Source organism: Myotis davidii, unplaced genomic scaffold (assembly GCF_000327345.1).
Source record: "Myotis davidii unplaced genomic scaffold, ASM32734v1 scaffold555, whole genome shotgun sequence".
In the NCBI taxonomy this organism is placed as follows: Eukaryota; Metazoa; Chordata; class Mammalia; order Chiroptera; family Vespertilionidae; genus Myotis; species Myotis davidii.
The window spans coordinates 396,953-405,835 of NW_006286315.1; the positions used below are offsets into that span (position 1 = coordinate 396,953).

Consider the following 8,883-nt stretch of genomic DNA (forward strand, 5'->3'; position numbering starts at 1 on the left):
CGCCCCACTGACCCCCTCCAGCCTGCCCCCGCCTCAGGCCCTGACCGCCCCATTGTCTGTCCATGGGCCTTGCTATTTGTATTCTTAATGCCTCCAGTGTGCAATCTAGTGCTTTAGGGGGTTGTCATTTATTGAATGTCTATTAATAATGAAATTTTCATAGTAACTCAGTGAAGGTAGACATCTCCATTTTGCAGATAAGGATACCAAAGCTCATCGTGTTGGTTGAATGAATAAAGTGCTTACATTAAAAAAAATAGGAGTGTCTGCTTTGCCTCTTTGCACCACCCAGACACTGCACAGGCCACTGGCACCATGAAGATCTGGACTTCGGAGCACATCTTGGACCATCCATGGGAAAGTGTTACAACAGCTGCAATGCAGAAATACCCAAACCCTGTGAACCCAAGCATGGTTGGAGTTGGTGTGTTGGACAGACATACAGATCCTTCTGGAAAGTTGCAGAGCCATAGACTTCTCAGCACAGAGTGGGGACTGCCTTTCATTGTGACTCTCTTATTGGTGCAGTGAGAACCAAAACACATAATATGTGAAAGAACATTCTGTAGTAGATCCTGTAAAACAATGGAACGTAAATCCACTAACATATCATTTATAAATATGCTTTCAGTAGATGAGAGACTGACATATAAACTACACCCTCAGGACCCAGAAAAAACTCTTTTTGACTCAAGACCCCAAAATCACCATGAAAGGAGACAGTCTCAGTAGTTATCTCAAAGGATTGATGGCAAGTACAATATCTTCAAATGCCAATAAAGAACTGCATAGAGTGCCAGAAGAGAATGGTTGAAGCCAGGGACCGGATCTTCCAGGGTTTTGATTTAACTCTTTGGTTTAAAGCAGCGGTTCTCAACCTGTGGGTCATGACCCCTTTGGGGGTCGAATGACCCTTTCACAGGGGTCGCCTAAGACCATCAGAAAACACATATATAATTACATATTTTTGTGATTAATCACTATGCTTTAATTATGTTCAATTTGTAACAATGAAAATACATCCTGCATATCAGATATTTACATTACTATTCATAACAGTAGCAAAATTACAGTTATGAAGTAGCAACGAAAATAATTTTATGGTTGGGGGTCCCCACAACATGAGGAACTGTATTAAAGGGTCGCGGCATTAGGAAGGTTGAGAACCACTGGTTTCGAGCTTGTATAGGATTTCGGTTTAAAATATGAACATAGGGAGAACCAAGATGGCGGCATAAGGTACAGACCTGTGTGTGCTGTCTCCCACAACAACATTGAGACTATCAACTGTAAAAGAAACAGGTGTCATTCAGAACCATGGGAAAGCTGGCCCAGTGGAAGCTCTACAACTGGAAGGAAAGAAAGAAGAGCATTGAGACTGAGTAGGTTGTGCAGAGGCTCCAAGAACGGAGGTACGGAATCGCACGCCAAGCTGGCTGCAACTGGATGCACGGTTTTTTTCAACCAGAAGGGGATGTGGACTATCAAATCCACTGAGCGTGGTTGGGGCGGGATATTAAGGTCCCAGACGCCTATGAAGAGAAGCGGGACGGCAACGGCCCGGAGAGCGAGAGAGTGGCTGTCTCGTGAAACGGCTCACCAGCACTCGAGTCACTGAGTCACGGAGAGGCAAATAGACGCGGAGACGCCATTGCCCTTGGCCCCGTCCTGGTGATTCCTGGGGACCCCGCCTTACTCAAATTACATCCCCAACCAAGCTGTGCTAGTGACACAAAGAGAACTGCCGACGCTTTTGCAACCCAGCCCAGCAGAATGCAGATTTCAACTCCTCCCATACATAAGGGACTCAATAAAGAAGCAGAATCAGGTTTGGAGGAAGCAGGAGCCGGACAGGGCTGGGCCAGCGACGTGGAACCGCTGTACCAGCAAACACACAGGCAGACCCACCAGATCCAGTCTCACATGGGACGCTGGGTGAGGGCAGACAGGCAGTCTGTGCACTTGGTAGAAAACGAAATCCAAGCAAGCATACCAGATATTCAGCCACCAGGAACACCTGGAGATTGTGTCCAGCAAGGAGCCACCCAACAAAGGACAGAATGCCAAACTTGGTGTTGCTGAGACGGCCCCTGTGAGGCCGAGGCGGCCCCCATAGGGCCAAGGCAGCCCCTGTGAGACAGGGACGGCCCCAGTGAAGCTGAGGCAGCTCCGGCGAGGTTGGGACAGCCCTGGTGGGGTTGAGACGCCCCGGTGAGGTTGAGGCGGCCCCTGTGAGACTGAGACGGCTCCTGGGAAGCTGAGAAAAATACCACATGAACTCACTCATTTATGGATAATAAGAAACATTATAGACTGATGAATAAAAATGGATACAGAGGAAGAGCAGCATTGAGCAGAATGTCAAACTACAGTGGGAACCCTGGAAAGGGTTGTGGGGAGTAGGAGAAACATTATACTGATGAAAAAAATGGATACAGTGGCAGAGCAGCATTGAACAGAATGTCAAACTACAGTGGGAACCTTGGGGAGGGTTGGGGGGATTAGGAGGTCAACCGAAAGACATATGCATGCATATGAGAATAACTAATGGACACAAGACACTGCGGGGTAGGGAAAACCGGGGGAATGTCAAGGCAAAGAAAAAAGGAGACATGTGTAATACTCTTTGTAATACTTTTATATATATATCCATAAAAGGAAAAAGAGGGTTTGATCTCACCCCCAAAAGGGAGACTGTTGTAATCATGAAATAAATGAAACGTCACTGTCATTTAATTGTAGATTCTTTTGAGAACACCTTTTGCATATAAAATAAAAATCAGTTTATACACCAAAAAAAATACAATTCAGTAGGTGGATTTAATAGGAGTTAGAGGCAGCTGAAGAGGGGCTCAGTGAACTGGAAGACGGGTGAACAGTAAATATTCATAAATAATAAATAGCAAATGCCAGTGCAACCAGCTGGCACTATCTGATGAGCTTCCTTGTCCTGGCCCTTCAGGTCCTGCTTTTCCCCTCTGTAGGACTTCAGCCCTGGGTGGAAAGGGGGTGCTGTGAGAAGGCTTTTTGTGTGTGGGAAAGACGGGGCGGGGGAGGGGCGCCTGGAAACTTGGAGAACGTTTTCCATAGCAACCTTGTTGGAAACATTGCTAGCACATTGGGAGTCCAGTCAGAGTTCTGTAGTGACTGGAAATCTACACGAGCCTTGAGATTAAAGCTGAAGGTGCACTGACTTCTCCAGCGTAACCTGAGAAAATGCCTTGGCGTCTCCTGGATGTGGAGCACAGAAAAGTCGCATTGAGGGGCGGGGTGATCGGGAGCCAATAGAGGCTTGTCTGTGATGTGCAAAGGGGGCGCCTACGTTGTTCAGGCCTCATGTCCCGTGGAACTCGAGTGCCGCCTGTTCCCCTGACATCTGGGCACAGGCCTGGCAGGGTGAGGAGGCAGGGGCTGCTGCTGAGCGTGACTGTGAGGCTGTTTTGGATTGTAGCAGTGCAGACGTCTGTTCTGAGAAATTTTCCATCCTGGGTTAATGGTTTCTTTATAATGAGGGCTGGTGACTTGTGGCTGGACCAAGGCCAGTGTGCTGAGTTGAGAGATGACTGCTGACCCAAACAGGTTGATTGACATGGATTAAAGCAATGTCACAGCAAACAGGTGAGCCCTTTATCTGTAGTAAAGGATAGAAGCCCCTTTGCCCTCTAAAATGCTGTCTGTGGGGTTAGCAAACATGCCTTCTGAGGGGAGGGGAAAGGAGTGATCCTGGGTGGAGTCGGACTGAGGTGGGTGGGGCATTCTTGTGCAGCCACAATAGCCATCAGCTCCTGGGAGCTTCTGGTCAGTTCAAGCCGGGAGCCCAGGAGCCACTTGGATGCCTTGCAGTGTCCCTCGTGCTCAGGACAGGAGGCTGTGCTGGGTTCCCTGAGGCGGGTCCACAAGGAAGGGAAGTTCTCTCTCTGTAACCAGGAGGGTTGCTCGGGAAGGTGGGGGAGCAGGAGGCAAGTGCATAACCCCACTGCCTCCAACTTTGTCTGTGGAGCGCCTCCTGCATTGTAGGCACTGTGTTAGGCATAGAGCAGTTTCATGGTCAAGGTGGACAGGTCTCTGCTCCTGTGGGGCTTGTGTTCTATCTAGTCCAGTATGTTGGTGCTCAGTGTGCTGAGTTGAGACCTTAAGTTAGTATAAACAAGTCAGAGCAAACACATTGAAACAAAGACAAGAAGTGATAAGGGTCATGAAAAATGACACTGGGAGCATGTGGACGGGGAGAACAGCCTCCCTGAACAAGTGACATTTGAGCTGAAATGGGAATGACATAGTGGCCCCAGCCCTCGCCCTCCAGGCAGAGTGGAGGCCCTGAGCTAGAATCACTCAGGTCTTGGTAAGCACCGTCTTTCGTCTGAAGGACAGTGAGGACAGATGGCAGTGTTTGAGCAGGGGAGTAACATGTCTGATTACACGTTCACAAGATGTGCCGGGTGCGTGTGTTCAGGGAAGGACCGGTGTGGTGGCTGCAGAACCCGGAAGAGTGCAGACTCGGGGTGCATTTGGGACAGGGCTGAGGGAGTGCGGGGACACAGATTTGGGTATCTGAGCATCTGGATGGAGGCTGGGCCGCAGTGGGAGTGCAACCAGGGACTCAGGCTGAAGTCTGGTTCTGCAGGTTCACGAACATGTTGGAGTTGTCCCAGCTGCAGCTGGAATTAGGGGCGAGGCCCCACCTCAGAGGCGAGTCCGGAGTATTTCCTGAGCAGGTGGGAAAACTGACCCTCAGGACTTGACAGCTGATCATTTTCTGTCTGTCTGTCTGTCTGTCTGTCTTTCGGTCTGTTTATCCATCCATCCATCCATCCATCCATCCATCCATCCATCCATCCATTCATCCATCCATCCATCCACAATGTCTGACAATTTGAAATCTTTCTTGTTCTTCACTCCATTTTGCCACCAATCCCTGTCCTAAAGCTACAGTTCTCCCCACCTCACCATCCCTTCTGCTCTGCCCACCCTTGTTCCTTTCCTTACCACAAGCCAACCTGCTCGCCTTCCCTCCTCCTAAGCCAGTGATGGCGAACCTATGACACGTGTGTCAGAGGTGACACGCAAACTCATTTTTTTGGTTGATTTTTCTTTGTTAAATGGCATTTAAATATATAAAATAAATATCAAAAATATACATCTTCGTTTTACTCTGGTTGCAAATATCAAAAAATTTCTATATGTGACACGGCACCAGAGTTCAGTTAGGGTTTTGCAAAATGCTGACACGCCGAGCACAAAAGGTTCGCCATCACTGTCCTAAGCCCATCCCTGCACCTCACAGTGACCAGAGGCTCTTTCTAACTTATAAAACTGGGTATTTAAAGCATTTTGAGTGATTTCATTTTTGATACTAACTTTTTGTTATTTTTAATGATACATTGTATTCAGTTGCGTGGCTTGTAAAATTTTTGATTCCTAAAAAATTTCAACGTATTCAAAAGATGAGACTAGTATAAAGAACCTTCATGTACTCACTACCCAGCTTTAGGGCCAACATTTTGAAGCAAATCCCAGACATTGTATCATTTTATCCTTAAATATTTCAGTGTGACTTTGAAATCTAAGGATCATTGAAAACATAACCAGAGTGACATTACCAAATCCAACAATGTAATAATTTCATTGCTTACCAATCAGTGTTTTAATTTCCCTGATTACATCTTTTTTTAAAATATATATTTTATTGATTTTTTACAGAGAGGAAGGGAGAGGGATAGAGAGTTAGAAACATCGATGAGAGAGAAACATTGATCAGCTGCCTCCTGCACACCTCCTACTGGGGATGTGCCTGCAACCAAGGTACATGTCCTTGACCGGAATCGAACCTGGGACCTTTCAGTCTGCAGGCCGACGCTCTATCCACTGAGCCAAACCGGTTAGGCCTCCCTGATTATATCTTAAATGATTTGTTAAACAACAGGTTTTTTAAATGGTCAAATAAATTGTTTTATAGGATCCTGACGAGGATGACACATTCCATTTAGTGTTATATTTCAAGTTTCTTTTAAATCTGTTAGTTCCTCCTCTCTTCTTCTCACTCTTTTTTCTCCCCTTAAAATGTGTTGGTGAAACCATCCTTGTTTCTATAGTTTCCCACAGGATGGATTGTGCTGTGGACCCACAATGCTGGTGACCATGAACTTCTGCCCCTAGAGTTTGATCAGATTGAAGATGGCCTTGGCAAGTTTCTTCCTACGTGCTGTTGTTTTCTCTGATCTGGAGGCTGGTTGTAGCCAATGATAATCAGAGCCTACATGAAGGGCTGCAAATTGTGGAGTCTGAAATTATAGCATCCTCCCTCATTGTTAAGCTGTAGTACTCCTCCATAGAGAGAAATTGGTCTCAGTTCTGCCATGTACATTCTTGGACTTTGTTTGCCAGTTAGCAGAATAACAAATTGGCTCCCTTGGTGACCGGTGAGTTTTTTACATCAGTATGAACTTGCATGCATAAATATAATTGAGATGTCTAATCTATTAAAATTTGTAGACTTGAAATTATTCATCACAATAGCAGTTTGTAGACCTGAGAATTTCTTTGTGACAAGATATATAGTGTGTTGTAAATAATCAAGGCCATAAAAGAAGGTATATCAGTATAGTAAGATATATGATTTTGGTAATGCAGGCACATCCCTTATGTATGTTAAATTCCAAAAATTCTTAGTTCAGAGCACCTCTACTTAAGCTTCAGTATTTTAAGGGACCTTAGGCCTAAAGAAATACCTAAGTTTTATTTATTAGATAAGTCCACACAACATCTAAGTATTTATGTCCTAGCTATTGACAGTAGACATTTGGAAAAGTAATACACATAAATTTAAAGAAAAAAATTTTTTCATTTTTAAGTAACCACTACTACTTACAAAGGGGATGTGTGTGCCTGTCAGGTTTTTCTTGAATCTTAGAATCATATCGATTTGAATATGTCACCCTTTTTCCTGTTCTACACTGATTTCACACAGTATTTGCTTTTTCAGTAACTGCCAGAAACCTAGTTTTGTAGAAAGATGAAATCAGGGAAAGGGAAGTAGCAAGATATGTTGAAACCATGAGGTGTCCAAGTGTTGAGAGTCACTGTCCCTCTCAAAAGTAAAATGTATCCTGTGGTGCCAGAGTTCACTGTGGGGCCAAGGGCACCCCAGCATACGATTGGGAACCAGAGCTCTGTGTCCCACCCTTTCCCCTCTGGATCTGTGGATGTCCCTCTCCCCTGCGCCACACATTGGTGTGCGGCTCATCACCTGGGCCCCCACAGCTCTCGGGGATGGGTCACATGTCGGGTTTCCTTTCCATTTGTTCCCAGCCTCAGTGCTTAGAGGATGTTTTTCTTTATCCTTTGATTTCAGCCACATCAGAGCTCAAGACTGGCTCCCACTCATTGTGATGTGCTGTTTCCCCGACCTGCACTGGAGCCTGTTTAACCAAAAGGGGGGCAGACTCTCAGGGTTAATGTAAAAACAGCTCCCCCTGGTTGGAGAAAGTGCTCTGTTGTCAGTGCCCATTCCCTGCTGATGTGACAGGTGGAGTGTACCCCTGACTCCTGCCATCGGTGTTGGGCTTGGCCCTGTTGCTGGTTAAGACCAAGACAATGTGGGAAGAAACGACAATGTGCAGATTCCAAGCTGAAGCATCGTGTGTTTCTCTCCCCCATGGGAATCTTCTGTTAGATGAGCATGCCCTGGGTAGCTGCAGCCCCGTTAGCCTTGACCCAGAAGTGGCCCGGAGCCCTCCCAGCTACCTGTGGCCTAGGAGTGAGGGAGAATGGTATGTTGTTGCACACAGTGAACTTTGGGGTTGCTTGTTAGACAGCAACAGCTGACTGGTAGAAGCAGAAGAGAGATCCACGAGGGAAAGGTAAGTGATGGAAAGACACTGAGAGGGTGTGTTCTTAGGGATGGGTGGATTTTTAAGATGTGAAATGATTCTTCTGTGGAGCAATGTTATAGCCATTGATACTTAAGATAATCCTAAGAGGAAAGCAGTGATGGTTTTATCCCTTTTTATACATGAAGATTATTGAAGCTCAAAGCAGTTGAAGGTGCATTGGATGAGCCTGTTCCAGGCCCCAAATCCCTGACTCCCCTGGGCCGGGCTCTTCCCCAGGCTGTGCTGCCGCTCAGGCAGGCCCAACTCTAGAAGGGCAGCCGACATGGCAACAGAGCTGGGCACTTCGTACCAGTGGGGCCTTTCTCCTGGTGTGTTGGGGAGGGGGCAGGTCTGTAGCTGGGAGCTCCCCCCAGCAGAAGGGGTAGCATTTGGTTCAGAGGACAGGGGAGCCGACAGACAGGTGCCTGTGTCCCATATGCTGAGAAATGGAGGGGCCTGGTATCCCTAGTGTGAACCACAGCCATACACCTGTGGCGTGTTCTGTGTCTGGCCAAATGCTGGACCAGGGGCCCCGCTTAGTTTTGCTCACACGCTCCCTTCAAAGAGTCTGGCAAGTGTGTCCAGGAAAGAAACTCATGGAAGAAACTGATGTAGGCCGAAGTCTTGCTTGGTTGACATCTGGATTTTGAGATGCTTAAAGCTATCCCAGCCGACAGGTGTGGCTCAGCTGGTTAGAGCGTTGTCCCATATACCAAAGGTTGCGGGTTTGATCCCTGGTCAGGGCATATGCGGAAGGCAACCAATTGGTTCTCTCTCACATTGATGCTTCTCTCTCTGTCTTTCCCTTCCCCTCTCTCTAAAGTCAATAAGCATGTCCTTGGGTGATGATTGAAAAAAGAGAAAAAAGAAAGCTTTCCCAGCCTCAGGGATTGAGAACAGGAGACTCAGCAATCAAACCTTCGCAAAAGACTGCAGTGGGGCTCCTGGAAGCTTGAGGCCAGGCCACCCGATTTCATCCAGAGGCACCTTATCGGGGACACATGAGCTGACT

General features: G+C 46.9%; 1 pseudogene; it reads left to right on the forward strand.

The window, feature by feature from the left end:
• Positions 1-11: 11 nt before the first annotated feature.
• Positions 12-917, forward strand: LOC102758341 (annotated as a pseudogene).
• The last annotated feature ends 7,966 nt before the right edge of the window (positions 918-8,883 follow it).